The sequence below is a fragment of the Rhipicephalus microplus genome, chromosome 6, assembly GCF_043290135.1.
Source record: "Rhipicephalus microplus isolate Deutch F79 chromosome 6, USDA_Rmic, whole genome shotgun sequence".
Taxonomy (NCBI): Eukaryota; Metazoa; Arthropoda; class Arachnida; order Ixodida; family Ixodidae; genus Rhipicephalus; species Rhipicephalus microplus.
In genome coordinates, this window is record NC_134705.1 from 194,641,093 (window position 1) to 194,659,149 (window position 18,057).

Here is an 18,057-nt window from a genome sequence, read left to right on the forward strand (position 1 = left end):
CTCTTAACGTTCATCGATAAAACCATCAATCTTCCGTGAATCTTTCCCAGTACACCATCAAAGACGTGACGAACAGTGTCCGTCCGTCCGTACGTTAATCTATCTGTCTGTGCGAGCTATGCGAGCACCATCTAGTGAACATTTCTCGTACTTGGGATGGCTACGACAGAAAACTAGGGCCGACAAGCGCCTTATGGAGCTTCGCCAATAAAACGGCGGAATGCGGTTTTATAAAGTTATCCGCTGTTTGTAACTGCTGTTCTGTCATTGTAACCCGAAGGTCGCGGGATCGAATCCCGGCTGTGGCGGCTGCGTTTTCGATGGAGGCGAAATGTTTGAGGCCCCTGTACTCAGATTTGGGAGCACGTTAGAACCCCAGGAGGTCTGAATTTCTGGAGCCCTCCACTACGGCGGTTCTCATAATCCTATGGTGTTAAACCCCCCATATCAACGAAATCCTAATCATATCGTGGTTTGGGGACGTTAAACACTAGCGGTTATTGTATTATGTTTATCTGGCGTCATTGGTTATCGGTCATCGCTAATAACATGCCCAGCATCGCCACGGACTCAACATTTTCTTTTTGAAAGAAGTCTCGTTTAAGATTGCTTTGCAAACACAAGAATCGATGGATTTGTACGCATGTGGGCCGTATCAAATTCATACATTTTCACAGTCGGTTTTGAGGTGGCGGTGTCATCTGTAACGTAATTAATGCACGTTCTCGTACGCACGCGCCTAAGTGGTGCTTGTAGACGCTTGCCGTCTGTTCATCGCACAATACGTAATATACGGCGACGGCTGCGGCGTAGGACCAATTTGCATGTCACCTTGAAACATCGCTCCGTGATGGATCGCCATCGCTGTAGACAAGGATTCGTGGCCTGCTTACTAAATCAGCTGCGCAGTTTTTAACAAGGTGCAACGGCACTCGCTAACGATACGTATATAGTTGTACGGTTCGAGTGGAGTTAGTTAAATAGGCGGCGCCGCACTGCGGCCACCGTCGAGCCAAGTCGAGTGAATAATGGGGACGCGCGACAAGGGGAATGCGGCTGTTTACAGAACTGACCGCCTTGACAGAACACTCCAGCTCGCATATTTTTGTTTTGTGTTCTTCTGTTCTGGCTGTGATTACGCGCGCGTTCTTTAAACGCCAACAGCTTCCGTGTCTTGCGCCACGGCAAGCGCGGCCACGCGCAATATCGAATGGTTCATTTCGCAGTGATGAAGCTTTGTGTTCTGTACATGCTGTAAATAAACTTTTTCTAAACAGTGCTGGATCTCATCCACACCGTCACAAAGCTCGGGACGGCTTTAAGCTCTCCCATAGTAGAGTACCCTGTGCTCTAAATCGTTACCCCCTTTTCTACCCCCCCCCCCCCTGTGCGTAGCAAGTATCGCATATATTTCAGAAAGCCAAGGCTACATCGGTCACACTGAGTTTTCTACAAGAATCACTTGGCAGAGTTCTGGCGATGTGACGTCAGCAGAGTGTGAAGAGAGGGGAGGAAGTAAAGGAAAGAAGTAGAAAAGAGTAGATAAAGCAGAGAATAAAAGAAAGAAGTGAATGGAAAAAAGAAAGAACAAAAGGAAGTCGTGAAGAAAGGAAAGAATAAAAGAGAAAATAAAGAATAAAGGAAAGAAGGACATGGAAAAATGAAAAACGAATAAAAGCAGTCGCGAAATAACGAACGAAAGAAGAAAGGAAGGAATAAGAAGTGAACGGGAAAATGAAATAAGGATAAAAGGAAGTCGTGAAGGAAAACATGAGAAAAGTAAGGAAGAAATAAAGGAGCGAAAAAGGGAATAAAAATATGAAAGAAGAATAACGCGAAATTACGAAGGGAGAAAAGAGTGAAGGAAGGAAAGAAGGAATAAATGAAGGAACAAAGGAGAGAAGTGAATGGAAAAATAAAAGAAGGATCAAAAAAGTCGTGGAGGATGAAAGGATGGAATAAAGGAGGGAATAAGGGAAAGAACGACTGAATGGAAACGTCAGAGAAGGATAAAAGAAAGTCGTGAAGGAAGGATTGACTGAATGAAGGAAAGAAAGAGGAAAGGAGGGAAGAGAGGGTAAAATTTAGGATGAAAGGATACGGAAGGTGCACAAAAAAAAAAACAGAGACAAACCGTCAATACTGCCCTCTGGCCACACAACAACGAGGAGGAATGACAGAAAAGAGAGTGGGAGAGGAGACAGGAATGTGCAATCAAGTCAGTTATTAAACTAGCATTTTACTATCAGAAGCAGTGCTACACGTGCCGGTTCGAAGGTAATTCCTATGAACTGTTCCGAAGCTCTTTCTTCTGCACTTTCTTAATATAGTCATTCTGAATAAAGGATACATTGCGCCAGCTGGCGGAGCAAATCTGAACCACGCGTTTTACGCTGCGTGACCTCGGAGGTCAGTTTGTACATGCGACGGCATCATCATCATCATCATGCGCCTGACTACGACCACTGCAGGACAAAAGCCTCTCCCATGTTCCGCCAGTTAACTCGGTCCTGTGCTTGCTGCTGCCAATTTATACCCACAAACTTCTTTATCTCATCTGCCCACCTAACCTTCTGTCTGCCCCTAACCCGCTTGCCTTCTCTGGGAATCCAGTTAGTTAACCTAATGTATGCGACGGCATACATTAGGTTAACCCACGAAATGAAACCAGGCTCCATTAAAGCGGACATGCAAGCGTTACTACCGGACAACCGGGTCAAGGATTAGTGGCTTCTAGATTATCTTGTTCTTTGGCCTTTTTTTTAGAAGGAGCATCGTATAGTTTTAACGCTCACAATAGTTTCGGTACTTGCGCCATAGATGTGAGCACTCTTTACTGATGAAATATATGCTTGTCCTTGACGGCTTATGAAAAATGAACCATCGGCAACGATGCGAGCTGTCGTGCTATCGCTGTCGCTTCTCTTTCACTTTTAATAATGGCTCTATTCTCCGTACAGGGCTCAAGTTCATCATTCCGGCGTTACGTAGCAACGTTTGACATACGACAACGAGAAATGTCGCGTGCTTTTCCTGAAATGTGACCCCTACGCACATATTCTTGCTCCGTGCCCCAGCGTTGACGTCTCCTTGGCTAGAGTCTGCAACCAGAAGCAAAGAGTACGTTACACAAATTATTCGTCAGATAATGTAGGGGCTTCCAGAAGGAAAGTTCAGTGCTTGTTGGTTCACAGCAAGTTGCACTTTGCAACACAATGCCTCTTTCTAGCAGTCTTTTTACAGAATTACTTTCACAGCGTCAGGTGCTTGAAACGTGGGCTCGACATAAAAAACGCGCGGAGATCCCTGATCATCCTCAAATGCTGGCTCACTCACTCACTCACTTACTCACTCCGCTCATTCACTCTCGCTTTAGTCACTCACTCAGTCGCTCTCACTCCACTCACTCACTCACTGTCGCTCCACTCACCCACTCACACTCGCTCTACTCACTCATCCTCGCTTCTCCCCCTCCACTCACCCTCGCTTCACTCACTCACTCAGTCACTGTCGCTCCACTCACCCACTCACACTCGCTCCACTCACTCACTCTCGCTTCACCCCTCCGCTCACTAACACTCGCTTCACTGACTCACTCTCCCCCCACTCGCTCACACACTCACTGTCGCTACACTCACCTACTCACCCTCGCTCCACTCACTCACTCCCTCCACTAACTCCCGCTCGCTTCACCCCCTCCACTAACTCACACTCGCTTCACTCACTCACTCTCACTCCACTCACTCACACGCTCACTGTCGTTCCACTCACCCACTCACCCTCGCTCCACTCACTCACTCCCTCCACTAACTCACGCTCGCTTCACCCCCTCCACTAACTCACACTCGCTTCACTCACTCACTCTCACTCCACTCACCCACTCACTCACCCTCACTCCACTCACTTTCAATCTGCGAAAAAAAAAACAACGCGAGCGAACACATGAATTACTGTCGACAGAAAATAAATGCAGAAACCTTGCAGGGAGCTGCAAGTTGATTGTGCGTCTGATCTTGTTGCGGTGTTTCGTTCAAACCATGTCGTCTTACCAACCCAGCTTGGTATTCGAACTTATAGAGCGTCTAGTGCATCACTTTCAATGTTTTTTTTTTTACCTTGGACAAAACTACATATGTGCCTTTTCGCCTTAGCTCAACTGTATCTACAGAAGAGCAAGTATTTTTCAGAGTCTTTATTTGACGAGTTGTAAGTATCGTTCTGGCAACAGATACACGTGGCGTGGTGGGTTGACGAAAACAATTTTGCGTTTCAAATTGCTTCCGCGTTCACTTAGCATCACGCGCGCATTTGCACCTGCGCTTGGGGTGTCGACACGTTAAACGTGTTTGTACTTTCTCTTTTGCAGACACCGCTTCTTGTTACCGCCCTTCTCTCCTATGTCACTGCCACTCTCGTACTCTGTGAAGTCTTTTTTTTTATTATTTTCAGCGAAAGCCGGTCGCAGAATGTCAACCTGCCACCGTTACGGCTTTCACCACTTCGTTATGCGCCGTCAAGCAGCAAACCGCGCTGCCGAAAGAGATAGTTGGACGCAGAAGCCAAAAAGTGAGCAAGTGTACACGACTCCGAAACGAGAGCCAAGAGACGCCGACAAATTGAAAACCACGTACCGCATATAACCGGGCATATGCGGAGCGTTCCGTGTTGGGAAACAAGTCTTACGGTCCCATATGCATACGCCTAAGATGGAGCTAAAGCGAAAGCAATTTTGCACATTTAATTCGGGCTGCCTCAGGTATTCCTCGCGTAGGTTGATAGCAGTTGCAAAAAAAATTAAGAAACTAGAACCTGAGCAATTAGTGGATCGCAGTCGCACTCGTGGCAATTTCTAATGATGTTTCCTTAAATGAAGCCTTGGCAGCCCGAAATTAATCTGAAGCGTCCTACTACGGCGTAGATCGAAACAATATCCCGGTTTTCGCAAAGAAAACAGAAAGGGAGAGAGAAAGATAGAAATAAAGCTCTTTTTTGAACGTTTATTACGCTCCAGTACACAGAACCCCAAAGGCTACAGAATTTAACACCCGTGACAGCAGTGACGTAACAGGCATGAACGAATCAAAGAAAGTTGTGATTGATTGATATGTGGGGTTTAACGTCCTAAAACCACCATATGATTAGGAGAGACACCGCAGTGGAAGGCTCCGGAAATTTCGACCACCTGGGGTTCTTGTACGTGCACCCAAATCTGAGCACACGGGCCTACAACATTTCCGCAAAGTTGTGCCTCAAGCGAGGTGTGGTTCAATCAAATGTGTGGCTGTAAATAAATTCACACAGTTCTTCATGCCTAAAACGATTCGAAGGCGAATTCTTGTCATATTCCTCTTCTCAGTCGATCATCTTCATCCCACCACCAAGTTCGTTTCGATTGATCCCGACACCGAGATCAAAGGCAGGGCAGTAGTTCCTTACTCACATCCACTACCCTCACTACAAGCCCTGCCTTCTCCTCGCCACTACTTTCTTCAGAAAACACGTGGAACGTGAGCACTAATCGTGTAGCCAGTCAGGATTTCATGATTTTCCAGTACACGCTGCTGCAGTCTCCACTTGCGCAGTCGCAAACGCGGACAACGAAGTGGGATTATAGCTTATCGCGTGATGCAAGACAAGACAGCGCGGGCATTCGACTGCAAGGCATGGCAGGCTAGGCGACAGTTCACGAAGGATGACTCTCGTATATAGACCAACATATTTATAAAAGTATGCTGAGAGAACGGGAGCAGGGGTGAGTGCGCGGGGGGGGGGGGTACCCGGGAAAGGAGGTCGCGAAGACGAAATCGGCCCTTTTTAAGCCATTCTCAGCCAGTTGTTCACATACGTCAGATGCATTCGCGTTGTTTCACTTTTGGACAAAGTGGAAGTGCCGATGTGTGAGTTTCGCTTCTCAATCTCTCGACTCGTTCATCTCGACCAGCTTTTTATTTCTTCTTTCCGCGCTTTCCGCAGGTGTGAAAGCGTCATTGCTGAGACGGCGGCGAAGACAGGTACGAAAAATGTCTCTAAGCCGAAATGAAGGCGGGGGAAAACCCCTTTGGAACCCCGAGCACGATAGCGTGAGAAAAAAATGACGAGAACTCCCCCACGGCGATCTGTCGAGTCGTCTTGTCGCGGAGTAAGTGTTCTGTGTGTGTGGGGTACTGAAGCCCGTTTTTTCTTTGTTGATTCAGGAACTCGACAACGACGCTCAATGACAGAGAATGACTGCAGCGAAGAATGCGAGTGTGTCGGTGACGTGCGTATACGCCTGTTGGCGACACTGCCGAGGGAGGAGGCGCTATTTATTGACGGCGGCTCATTATCAGTCAGCAGCTGGCAATAGCGGGTCGCGCCGTAAGTGACAGTGCGAGGGGGCGACGGTGTTAGGAAAGCTGAATGCTTTGCTTCCCGCTTGCAAGCACCTGCAATAGCCAACTACATCCAGAAACAGAAACAGAAACAGAAACACACACACACACACACACACACACACACACACACACACACACACACACACACACACACACACACACACACACACACACACACACACACACACACACACACACACACACACACACACACACACACACACACACACACACACACACACACACACACACACACACACACACACACACACACACACACACACACACACACACACACACACACACACACACACACACACACACACACACACACACACACACACACACACACACACACACACACACACACACACACACACACACACACAGAGAGAGAGAGAGAGAGAGAGAGAGAGAGAGTTGTGAAAACAGGGTTGTTTTCCGTAATTGCGCTAAAACACAGAGATACCTCTTACGTCTCTCCAGGATTTGTCCACGTGTTATCTTAATATTATACATTGCAGTCATGCCACCTATAGCTCGGCTTTCCTTAATTACTGTAGTTTCCAGAAGTACAGCCGTCAGCATCTTTAACACGAACACTTCAATGCGTGGTCAGGGCTAGTTTAATTGATGCCAGCCGCGAAGTGCTAGGCGCTTTTGTCGAGATAATAACTCGGCATAGGCTTGGATAGTATGTCGGCATGTATGGTTAGCACCTTAACAAGAGCACTCAAACGTATGCGGTGTAAGCGTAAATCAAACTGCTGCAGGACACGCGGCGGAGCGTTTCTGCTAAATTTGCTGACGGCTGTACATATGCTATCGGCTACCCTATCGGCTACCCTGTACTGCTGCTGAAGAGAACAACATCATAAGAAGGAAAGAGAGACTACTTATTTACGTTTAATTACTATTTCGTTCAAAGCAAGATACCTGAAATAATCAGAAAGTGAGACACGTTTTCTATAACTGGCACATGCTGTCTACATTCCATACTGCCACACACACGAAAAAAAAACAAAGCATGGTTGATGCCTTCGTCATAAGAATCGGTAATGCACGAAAGTGAAATGTGTCCTAACAGAACTAGTTTTATGTTTACTGTACATTTATGTAGGAGAGCTTGCGCGCTGTCTGTTGCTGTTTGACAACGGTAGCACCGCTTAACGTGCATGCATCCACGTTAACGCTTAGTCATACGTCTCCATCCCGACGACTGACATTCATCATTAATTACTAGACCGTCCATGGCCATAGCTGTAGACTGTGAGAGCGGAACCAGAGAAAGCCACGTGACAGCCAAAAGAGCGTGACATATTGCACGCCGCACGCAGGTTGTCTACTCGCGGAATGTTCGAGTTATTAAACACCATTGCCCAACCAGAGGGACACTCAATGCACGTCGTGGTAAAGTCGCCACTCGGGGGTGTACTAAGGCTTTGACGAAATTGCACTTAACCTACTGGAAATGCACCGAATAGAACGGACACGAAGATGACGCTTGCTAGGAGCTAATCGCGAATGTCACGGTCGTGTTGCGTAACTGCCCTTTACCAAAAAACAGTGTAAAAGGATGGTGGTCGATATGAAAAAGGCGTACTTTTATTACCTTCAAAGTATGTGGATGTGGCGCAGTGATTAGCGTGCCCTGAATTTGTTGTCGTGGACCCATGAAGTCAAAGGTACGACTCCCGCTGACGGAAATTTCTTTCTTTGTCTTCTGGTCATGCTTATCTTTTTCGGCGTCACGGTGATCTCGGTTTTAATCTTTTATTTATCAGTAGAACTATTTTTTGGCACAGTATGAACAAACTCTTGGGCCGCTCTGTAGATAAAGGCACGGCCCTCACAGCGACTAGAAAGGCGCGCTATAGCGTTCCAGACGGAACGCTCTCGCGATTTTCCACTTCGGCCGTCGTATACAGGAAATCAATCGCTGTACACTGAATCAGAGCAGCTAAATAAAAAGTTAGAAAAAGTTTGCGTAACATCAAACGCTCCTCCTGCGACGCGTCATGCCGCGTAATGTAAATTATAGAGACAGTCGATTGTCAACAGAAATGAATTATGAGCTACGCTGAGTACTTAGTGGTAGGAGCCAGGTGCGTTCGCAAGGGCGAAGTCGTTGTGCACTGTAGAATATATAAGTGCAGTTGGCGTCATAAGCTCGGAAAACTGGGAATTTACCAACAATTTGTGATTACATTCTGTCGAACTCAAAGAGGATTAAAGAAAAATTGGTCGAACTGCACAGATATTGTTAGCGAGTCTTGGAACATGCTGGCAATGTAAACCCAAGGCTGCTTGCCAAAGCCGTGGAGTTCTTCAGCTTTTTCGGGCGTCTCGATCATGGTCCCTATACTTACGATGATGACTGCACGTTTGAAGCCATGGCGTTCTAGCGAACGGTGAATTCAGTATACGCTTAATACGTGTCAGCTCCATACTTTTGTGTCAGCATAATATGTGTGATCGTCGCACTTATCTGGTAGCGGCAACTGCCTTATCGTATCGCAACATCTCAAAGACAAGGTACAAACCACACAAGCTCTTCAACAACAACAAAGAAGTCACAAGGTCTCCTATGTATTCACCCCAAGCCGATTCCAGCCGACTTCCACATTAAGAAATATATCTCGAGAAACGCCGTTATACTGATCATTGAATTGCATTTAATAGCTTCAAGTTTATTATCTTTAGCTACACTTACCGAAGTGTACCTAAAGATAATTCAACAACAGCAACATTTCATTGAACAGTCAAAGAGATATACACAATCACCTCAGTTCCAAACATCCTTTGTTATCCAATGCAGGCTACAGCAAATTTTGTTTTAGATTGATAATTTATTTTTATTTGAGTGAGAATCGATTCAACTCACCCTTTTTTCAAAAAACAATTGAAAAATATTGTACGAAACGAGAAATTAATATATTTTTCAGTATACATATAGCTACATAATTTTTGACCAATTCCTTAGGGCGAGTGTGAGCGAGCATTTAGGATCCCCATCTACATCTAGATCTTCGTATTTTTCTTCCCATTCGATATGTCGAGTCTTCGCCACCTCCTTTAGAGGTCTTTCTGCACCTAACGATGCTTTCCACGGTCTCCGAGATCGGAAGCACTCACCTCGTTCTGCCCAGCATCCGTGATCAGTCCACTTCGACCAAGCGATGATGTAATTTGATGACGTCGTCATGCAACGATCGTAGTAACGTCCTATGAGGTCATCACATGATGACGATCTTTCACAACACTCGTGTTGGTTGGTACCACGGGGGATTAAAAAAAATTGCTGGAGTGGAAATCATCGTCTAAGAGTGAAACCATGCATCTGGCCATCTTACTAGGGGCATGATAATGTATCGCGTTTAAAAACGGAGCGTCTCTCTTGCACGCCCAACGAGTGTATTGTGGAATCTTTTTCGGGTCACATAGAGCTCCAAGTGCGTCTTAGTGTTACAAGTTTTCCTTAGTGCACCTCTAAGTGGAGGCGAAGTTCTTTGGAGATTCAGTCACCCATAATAGTTTCTGTGTGATATTTCACCAGAAACAACTATCTTTTAATGTAAAACTAACGTAGAAGTTACACTAAATCAAATTACACGATATCAAATCCACTTGATCAGCAAGTCGGCACTATCAGAAAAGAGCATGTTTCCGACTTCTTGGCAGTGGCTTCTTAGGTGATTCTTAAAGAGAAAAGATGAGAAAAGTGAGCCCCGTAACTGTCTGCATCAGAGTGCGACACCTCAACAGTAGCTCACAAGGGGTGAGGGTAAAGGAGGGATTAAAAGGATATAATTAAAAGATAAAGAGATAGATAGAGAAAGGAAGGAGAGAGCGAGGCGCAGGGACAGCGAAGGACAGAAAACGACGGAAGTAAGGAGGAAATAGGAAAGATGGACACGTTTCCAGGAGTCCGAGGACGGGGCACCACTCAGCGAGAGCTCTTGTCGGCGGCAGGAGATGGCGTAGGGCGAGCCAGTCGGTCAGACCTGCGCTGTCGTCGGAGACCGCGGGGGCACAACCGGTTGGCACGAAATCCAGAGAGCGAGTCTTGGGAGTGACAAAAGTTGGCTTCACTTCCGCTGGCAAGGCATTGCGGGAGCTTCCACTCCAGCACAAATGGCGCGGGACACCAGTCCGTTTTGCGCGTTTCATGTGACGTAAAAGGCTTCCAAAGCCCTAAAAAAAAAACTTTGTGGGCGGCCATGAACCGTAGCTTAGGTGACCTACCTGGTACTCGCACTTCGACCACATGCTTCGACGTTCAGCTGGTGCCAATACAAAACAGTGCGAAGAAAGATATGGCCTTCACCTTCCAGTCGTACCAGGCAAATGCGTAAGGCGATCTCGACAGATTTATACACACGTATGTTCCGATTTCCCTCCTCTGTGTGTGAATTAAGGAAAGAGGTGTACACTGTAAAGGCCCGTTTTCTTTCTTACACAGAATATTAATGAGATCTAACAGACAAAAATGCCAAGAGAAGTATAGGGGATGTTATTAGAAAGTAATTGTAATATAAAAGGGAAAAATGAAAAGTGGATGAAAAATATAACGTACCGTAGGCAGGGTATGAACCTGCTACCTCGGAGTAACGCGTCCTGAGCGTTATTCGAAGTTTGCAGCTTCGCTATACTGAATAGAACGGAATATTGCCAACAGTGTGTTCAGCATAAACGTTCGAAGAGGTCGATGTGTACTCTACTATGGGAGAGCAACACGCTGTCCCTGTATTCGAATAAAAATCACTGCCGTGCGTTTAGAAAACGCTAACGTTTTAGGACTCGAGGTGTTTAGAAAGAGTGGTTAACAATTTAGAAAACTTGTTACTCTTCAAGGGAGAGCACAAAGCCGTCCCGTGGGGAGCACACTTCATGAGGCCCGCAAAGATGGACCGGGGTGGGTGGGTTGGGGTTTGAAAAAAGTGGGTAACGATTTAGAGTACTTGGTACTCTACTATGGAAGAGCTTAAAGCCGTCCCGCGGGCCTGGAAGTGTGTTTAGGAGAATTTTATTTCTGAAAAGATCATACATATACAGAAGGCATTTATGTGTTACATTGTTCGTTGTCAAGACATTGCTAATATATCTTAATACACATTCAAATGCACAACAGGAATCCTTTGTACACTCTAAAAAAAAGCGAGTAAAAAGGGTGTCTTTTTGTCCCACAACAATAATCGTCATCTATATTGCATTCCATCCTTGCGCTATCGCCCCGCGCCCGGTATACATTCCGGTCATGATCGACATGCCCATTATCAGGGTTACATTGCATTCTCGATAGGCAAGTGGCCAGCGCCGAGTTTTCAAGAAAAGAAGCGCATGCAAGCATGACGACGATTATTGTTGTGGAACAAAAAGACGCCCTTTCTACTCGATATTTTTTTAGAGTGTACCTGTAAACAGAAATTCTAGCGTGCATAAAAAGAAAACTATGCTCAGGGGTACGTACAATTCATGAAACGGAGCAAAAAAAACAACAACATTAAAAATGTGTATAGGAATAAATAAATACTTATACAACACTAAATGCAGGTTCAGTGAAATCACAAACACTAGCCTACCTTCTCAGTAATGAAGGCAAGGCCTGGACACTTTGTTCTCTCTGAAAATAATTAATCGTGTTGACCACCTTCGGAGGAAAGCTTCCTCCCCCAATATGAACAACTGTTCGTTCAGATGTGTGGCCTGGGAAGCACAGCAATGACAAGTACGAGTGTCCAATGTCAAATACATATACACCGTAATTTACCCACGTCATTACGTTCGTCCGCAAAATACGCGATGGGTAATTGATTTGGTTTCACACCATTTTTGACGCAAATTATTCTATGATTTAATCATTGTCAAAATATTCTGGGCAAAATTCCCATACTGCGTGTGACCTTTATCTGCAACTCTAATAGAAATAATATCCCGAGTTCTACATCCCGAAAACCACGATATGATTATGAAAGACGCCGCAGTGAAAGGCTCCGGAAATTTCGACCATTTGGTGTTCTATAACGTACGTTCACTTCGCGCATCACACGGGCCTCTGCCATTTCGTCTTCATCGAAATTCGACCGCCCCGGCCGGGATCGAAACCACGACCTTCGGGCCAGAAGCCGGGCACATTAAACATTGTTGCAGCACGGCAGACTATCTGGTTCTATAGAATGCTCCAGATGAAAAGAATAAAGATCTAATCAAAACTGACCACCCTCCGCAATCTCTGCTCCGACAATCATTCAAGACTCTGGTATACGCTATAGGCAGTCCACATGCGTGCTTGGTGTGACCACAATACACGGGCAAAAAAAAAACAACAACAAAAAACTAAAATAGAGGTGTTGTACGTCGAGAAATGTTCAGACGCAGCTCGGCGAAAGGTGCTTTATGAGGCAGGTCTGGCTACCGGCGTGCGCGAACTACTACTACAGCCACCGATCATCATCGTCTTCTTCAGTAACAGCAGAGCGCCCGTTATTCAGATTCATTACAATTACTCCCCGCTAACTAAAAAGCCATCCTGGAGACTTAAGGACAAGTAAACACGGGAGGGTCGTAGCAGGGCTCAAGTCTCGACACGTGGACAATTTCCTGGCCACGACGACGTTGATCAGAAGATGGTTCTAGTGGCTCGATGAGGTAATTCACCGGTGACGGTTTTTGTAGTATACGATATGGGCCGTGATACTTGGGGACCGACTCGGTAGAACGGCCAGGTGTAACAGAAGGGACATGCAGCCAGACGAGTGAACCTGGATCGTAGGAAGTAGTGTTAATTGATGCGTCATCATGGTGTTTTTGGCGTCCTTCATCCTGGGTTGCGAATGGTCTTGCCAGTTGGCGGCATTCTTCAGCGTATGTAGCGGCTAGAGACAGAGCTACAAATTAGCAAGCAAAATGTTCTTGTATATATATATAGTGGAGGCGTACAACATTTCCTAAGCTACATCCAAGCCACTTGTACAAGAAGATGTATTCGCGAGTGAAGTCAGAAAACGAAAAATTCCACCATCTTCCGCTAATTGGAACCATGTGTGGATACGAAGCAGGGGGCGCTAACGCTTGTGCACTGGCGGCGACGTTGACGCTGGCGCACATCGCTGCGTTGATTGCGCAGGAGGGAAACCTTAAGGAGGCGCAAAGCACGCCGTGATGGACCGGCGCTTCCTATTTGAACATGCAAATCCCTGCTAATGGGCACTGAGAGACGAAAGACACCGATTAGGCACAGGGACCTGCAGTCCACATTTAGTTAGGGTGCATGCTGCGAATTTTCGTTGTTTAACAATGCACAGGGGAAATCTCCCACCGGTAGTATACCTTGGAGATCAAGATTCGGTGTCTGTATAAACGGGTTGGCAAGTTAATGGGTGTGCAGCACGAGTAGTTTCGATTACATTATGCTTTTGTTAGCGCGCATGTGATACATGGCACGTTAAAGCTTTGTTGCGTGCTGTATATGAAGAAAAAAAAAGTGTATCTGTGACGAACTACAGGTGCGCAGGCCTTTGTCAGGCGTGTAAAACGCCTTTTGCCTCTGTATTCATTTTCTTGAATTACAAGAAATGAAATAAAGTGACAGCGTATCCACGGAGTGAATGATTAATAGCACGAAGCGTCCATCCGTCCGCCCATCCATCTGCCTGTTTTTGGGTATGCTGTGCTGGCTACGCCAGAGGGATGGACTGCCTTACACCATAAAGAGCTTCGCCCCTAATAAAATTACTAAGTACTACTTCTACTAATACATTAGGTTTATTTCAATCAGGAAACTTGTTAGCAGACGTTTCTTCTGTGAGAGTTGCGAAGTGAGAGGGGGGGAGCGTTGGAAAGGAGGGGGAGTATCATCACCACGGTGAGGAATGCCTAGAAGAGAGAGAGAGGGATGCGAGCGTTAGAAATTATTTGCAAGACATTCTAAACAAGTTGTACAACGAAGCCTGCAAACTAGGTTGGAAAACAACACCAGCTAAAAGGACCCCCTTGTCGACCAACTAGCCGCCGTCATTTATAACCAAATACTCAAATACGCGGCCAAACATAAATATTATCGTTATAAACATAAATAATACGGAGTTATCTGTACTGCGAGCTATTCAAGATAAAGACGCCGCGACAGTCCTCTTAGGGGCGAAGCTCCTTAGGGCGTGGGCTGTGCGTCCCCTGTAGCCTGTATGTAGCCACCTCTAGTTTAGTTCTTGCAGTGTTCACTAGATGGCGGTACCGTCCCCTGTATGTAGCCACCTCTAGTTTAGTTCTTGCAGTGTTCACTAGATGGCGGTACCGTCTCCTGTATGTAGCCACCTCTCGTTTAGTTCTTGTAGTGTTTACTAGATGGTGGTACTTGTAGCTGATGATGAAAAGATGCAAGATGTTATAAAATAGAAAGCGGTACTTGTAGTTGATGAAAGACGCGAGATCTTATAAAAATAGGAATGATGTCACATATGGCGCGTGTCATTGGTTGAAGGCAATCGTTCGATTCAGTGCGGCTACGTACGCTAGGGGAAGCGATGTTATAAAATCGAGTGGGCAAAATGTACAGAGGATTCATGGTTTACCAGGTTTACCTCCGGAGCTTCGCCCACTCATCATCATTCACTTCGTGGATATGGTGGAATTTTTTTACTCTAGCGAGCACATGGGCCTTGCCCCAGTCGATTGCGTGTCGACCTGAGGTATGCTCAGCCAAATCAATGCATTTTAAAATTTCCTTTCTTCACGTCCCAATTGTGCTGCTCGAGACATAGTTCAAGGTCACCAGTTTCACTAATACACACGTCGTCATAATACGCACATGGTATAGCGTACACCACGCCGGGGAACATGTTAGTATGTTATGTTCCATACGTTGTCTTTCGAGTTAGGGTGTAGATATATATATCAAGTTATATATGCGACAAGGCGGGCTCATCAAAACGCCCAACAGGACATTTTTCTTCTTTTTTTTCGTAGAGTGATAGTAAACCCGTGAAAACCGGTGTAACTTCCTCCTGCTTGTTATATCCGTGACACTTTCGCTTCTAATCAGGCTTTCACTGTCAATCAGGTTACATCTTAAAATCGGGCTTTCGCATGAGACTGGAACATCCCATCCCTATATTGGGAGCGTTTCCGCGCAGCTGTCGTTTCGTCAGCTTTCGCGAGAAACTAACCGTATATTTATGGTACTCCCGTTTTCGATATCTCCCCACCCCCTCCCTTACATGCACGCCGTCTGCATTCGATTAGGATAGGTCCTGAAAGCTGTCTCGTGGAAAATCCCGCGCGACACATGTCAGGTCGACAAAGCAGTCCGTTTTCTTAATGGGAGAAGACCGGGCGCAGAGAAACCACGCAGGTAGCGGTGGACCTCACGGAGACAACGAAACGCAAGTACAGACAAAAAAATAAAGAAGCGTTGAAGAGCAAACGTACGAACTAAAACGCTGGCGACCAGCGACGCTAACCCTTAATTCCGTTGTGCTCGCGTATGCAAAAGGTAAACGATGTTGACAGCCACTCGCGCGGTTCCTTCGCGATTCTCATATTCAGACAGGCGCTGCGCGGAGCTACTATAGGTTTCTCTCTGTGCTCAGGTGAGGCCAAAAATATGCGACGCCTGTGGTGACATGAATGACGTCGCCTGCGCACTCACTTTCGATTTGGTAAAAATTCGAAAGTGTTTGTGACACTTGGTACAGTTTTCCAAGTCCGTCCGTCCGTCCGTCCGTCCGTCCGTCCGTCTGTCTGTCTGTCTGTCTGTCTGTCTGTCTGTCTGTCTGTCTGTCTGTCTGTCTGTCTGTCTGTCTGTCTGTCTGTCCGTCCGTCCGTCCGTCCGTCCGTCCGTCCGTCCGTCTTTCTATCTATCTATCTATCTATCTATCTATCTATCTATCTATCTATCTATCTATCTATCTATCTATCTATCTATCTATCTATCTATCTATCTATCTATCTATCTATCTATCTATCTATCTATCTATCTATCTATCTATCTATCTATCTATGCGTGCGTCTGGCCATGTGCTCACATGTCTGTTAGCTTTTCTGTCTACCCACCTGTGTGTCAACTAGCCCATCTCTACAGTCCATAACGCACACATACCGTCGTTCACTGCAAAATATACGGGTGCGGAAACGGCCCCGTTACCCCTCGGAGCACGCAGCATTTACATCCTACAAACGCCATCTTACACCCGTGTTCGTCATTACGCAAGTTCTCGACCACTCCTCCACGGTTGCCAAACAGACCATTACGGTTCGAAAAAGACCCCCAGAAGTCGTTGCTTGCGATACGAGAGATGTCCGTTGCGCGAATTTCATGTCTGAACCATGAGACTTCTATAGGGCCCGGCCGATGAGAGAGGACGACTCCGTAATGGAGGATGCCGCAATGCTATCTGCCTCGGGTCGTCGGAAGCATTACGGCGCAGCTCCAAAGGCACAGCGACATCGATCATGTTCCGGAGAGTGGCGAAGGGCCATTGAAATCGGTGCGCAGATGGGTCCTGTTTCTAATTCAAATTGCTCTTGGTATGGCCGTTGCACTCAAGTGCGGTCGAAGACGGAAGGAATGCTCCCGTCTCCTGTTCAAGCGTGTGCAAGTCATGGTGCGGAACGGAATGTCTCTGCTGCTGCTGCGAGAGTTACGCAACGACGCGCATCTGCTTCATAAGCGGGAAAGCTCCGATTAGCTTGGTGATTACGTGTTCGAAGAAAACCACGCCTACATGTGTACCCTCGTGTGCAGCCCTACTTTTAGAGAGCTGGTCCTGCGGTGGCATTAGATGATCCCATGTTGGCACTGAAGATACAGCTTCCTACAACATTTACTCGAAAGAACTGAGGAGCGGCGATAGTTCAGCCGCCATGGGAATATATGCATAGCGTGGAGCAAAACTAGCAATAAATGCTATAGAGGGAGCGACATCATAATAAGCTCGATGCCCAGCGACAAACACGAAAAAAAAAATGTAACAAGCACGCTGTGAATTATGATAATAGTATCCAGCAGAGAAGGTAGCGGCTGCAGATGAGATTGATTTGAGGAAGCTAGTGAGACTCTCTTCTGGCTTTATTTTCTTTTTTTTCCCCACCATGGATGAGCAGTGCACGCATTTGGCGAGTGTTAACGCTTGAGGATTGGAATACACACTAGTGGCTTCGTTTATTGATGGGTTTTGTCTTTTTGTTTCCGATCAAGGAACGGCCTGTTCTGAACCACGAGAGCTGATCAGAATCGGTCAGCCTAAAAGAACCAAGGTGGCGAAGTGGGAGGGATGGAGGTTTCGTAAAGATAACAATAATATCTGTATAGTTTAACGGCCCGATACGCCGATGTGATTATGAGAAACGTGGTAGCGGAGGACTCCGGAAGTTTCGACCACCTGTGGTTTTTTCACATGCTCCTCGATCTAAGTACACGTAGCTCAAAACATTTTCGCCTACATTGAAAACGCAGCCGCCGAAGCCGGGATTCGATCCCGCGACCTGCGGGTGAGCTGTCGAGTGCCATGACCCCTATAGCCAACAACGGAGGGCTTGCATGAAGTTCGTTTTCAGAAATGCCATCGTGATAGCTAGTCTCCGTTTCAGCCAATGCACTTTTTCTCGGTTAATGCAAATACTGGGGATTTAAAGAGTTACAGATTCATCCTTACCAGGGACATCATGCAGAAACCCTTAATAAATT

At 46.3% G+C, this 18,057-nt stretch overlaps 1 protein-coding gene across 4 annotated transcripts in view; it reads right to left on the reverse strand.

The window, feature by feature from the left end:
- Positions 1-18,057, reverse strand: part of LOC119167875 (uncharacterized) — a 596,496-nt gene that overhangs the window by 113,649 nt on the left and 464,790 nt on the right. The gene's annotated exons all lie outside the window — the stretch shown is intronic.